Genomic DNA, 2,517 nt, shown 5'->3' with positions numbered 1-2,517 from the left:
ATATATATATATATATATATATATATATATATATATATATATATATACATATACATACACATTTGATCAATTTTAAATGGGGTCCAGTAAACAGCTTTGCCCCCGGCCCCGAGCAGCCTTTCACCGGCCCTGTATCAGCAGCTTTTATTGATTTCAGCACGAGCAAAACAAACAAAAATAACAACAAAAACAAACAGGTGACTCTCGGACAACAAGAAGACACAAACACTGAAGGTTTCCGCACTTTTCTCTCCATTGAACACAAATCAAAGCGTCCTGTGAACTACGAGGAGGCCGCGAAGCTCCAACAAACAAACAAACAAACAAACAAACAAATAAAATAATTATTTTACTCACCGCTTCTGAAGACGCTGCCGGCGTCTCTTGCTGCTTCCACCACACAACTCGTTTCCTCCACAAAAACTTGAATCCACCAAGTTATTTTTTAACATGCTGCTAAGCTAATTAGCCTAGCGCAGCGGGCAGCAGGACGCGTCACGCGCAGGTCTGGACACGCACCTGCGCGTGACGTCATGTGATCAGGAGCACGTGAGCAGCTAGCTAATCCGCTCAAAACTACAAGACTTAGACTATTCTAGAAAACATCTTTTCATTATTTCATAATATAAACATAATATATCAGTAAGATAAACGTTATGTATGATTATTTTACATAATCTTAAATTAATAATCCCGTCAAACTATTATCTTTACACATCACGTTTTAAAATACAAACCCAAGTGATGACGTCACAGTGTAGAGCTTTTTTTTTCCTGAATAAAAATTCATGATCAGATCATAAAATGTAACCCAGTTTTTTAACTTTAAAACTATGAAACAATATTTAGATGTAAAGTCTTTAAAGTTTTCATAACTTCTCTTTTCTGAGCATTTACTTTTTGAGTCAGGGGGTTCTGCCTCAGGTGGAGTTCAGGTACCGGTCCATTTGAGTCCTGAGTGATGGTGGGATGGATCAGACCTCCTCTTCAGTAATGAGGGCGTTGCTCCGGTCAGTCGTGATGAAGAAGGAGTTGAGTCTAAAGGCAAAGATTTGGATTTACTGGTCCGTCTCCAGCCCTCATCTGTGGTCAGGAGGTTTGGATCAGGACCAACATAACCAGATCCTGGATCTAAGCAGCTGAAATGAGCTTCCTTCATAGGGTGTGTGTGTGTTGGGGGGGGGGGGGGGGGGGGGGGCTCTGTCATCCAGGGAGAGCTGCTCCTCAGCATCAAAAGGAGTCCACCTCCTTTGGGAGATTTCCCCAGCATGTCCCACTGGGAGGAGACCCCGAACACCTCGGAGTCCACCAGAAGGAGCTGGAGGGTGTCTCTGGGGAGGAAGTGGTCTGGGTTTCTCTCCTGGACCAGTTGCCACCTCGACCCGACCACAGATCGGCGGTAGAAGATGGAGCTGAGTTGTCAGTCACGCGCAGCTGCCAGGGGTTTATCGTCTTCCAGTTCCAGTGAAACTCAGCGTTGTTGCTGCATCATCAGAACATGAAGCCTGAAGAGCCGTGCTTCTTGGGCCGGTTCAGAGGTTTAACGACGTGAAGGCGTCCAACACACGGAGACCCACACGAGAAGTTTAGAGTTGGTGAGAGCGTGCATCCGTTCAGGCTGAGGAGGAACCCTGGACCACATCAACGAGTTTGATCCCTGCGGAGCGAGGAGGGAGCGGGTCGGCATCAAACACCGCAGACCGAGGAGAGCCGGTCCAGACGGGTCTGAGGGATGAATATTCATCAGGAGCTCAGTGTGTGTGTCCTCTTGTTGTTCGTCTGATTAATGAATGAATACACAACAAATATAAACTCATCACAGGAGCGTCAAACCAAACGGTTCTGAAGAAATTAAATTATTCACAGCATCTAGGGATGGGAGTACTGTAACACCCCGACGGACCCAGTGGATCTTAACCGGGCCTCCAGGAGGAGGTCTGGAGTCCCTCCTGGTCCATGAATGAAAACACAGAAATACAAAACCAGTTTCTTTTAACCAAACGAGGCTCAACTGAGCAGAAGGTTCATCATTTAGAGGAAGAAATGCTCTGATCATCTTTGAAGTCAAAGTATTTTAATGGATAAACTTTGACGGAAACACCAACATCAGAACAAACTGAAGGTTTGCAGCAGACGCAGGAAGAAGACGACGACGCAGGTTTTACTTAAAGATCAGGCACAGAAGTTCTCGTGTTCGTCTTTGAAAGACGGCGAAGCGGCTGCCTGGGTCACGTGCTACGGAGCTGAGGTTCAGAGAAACACTGAAGCTACGACTTCAACCTGTGGTCGGCAACAGAAGAGAAACTCAACGAGTTCTACGTTAAAACATCAGATGAAGATTAAATCAGGACAACGAGCAGAGAAGCAGGGAGGAGACTGTGAGGAAGAGGAGTGGAGAGGAAGAGGAGTGGAAAGGAAGAGACTGTGAGGAAGAGGAGTGGAGAGGAAGAGACTGTGAGGAAGAGGAGTGGAGAGGAAGAGACTGTGAGGAAGAGGAGTGGAGAGGAAGAGACTGTA

The sequence above is a fragment of the Nematolebias whitei genome, chromosome 22 (genome assembly GCF_014905685.2).
Source record: "Nematolebias whitei isolate Nwh7 chromosome 22, NemWhi1, whole genome shotgun sequence".
Taxonomy (NCBI): Eukaryota; Metazoa; Chordata; class Actinopteri; order Cyprinodontiformes; family Rivulidae; genus Nematolebias; species Nematolebias whitei.
This window is presented reverse-complemented; position numbering follows the sequence as displayed.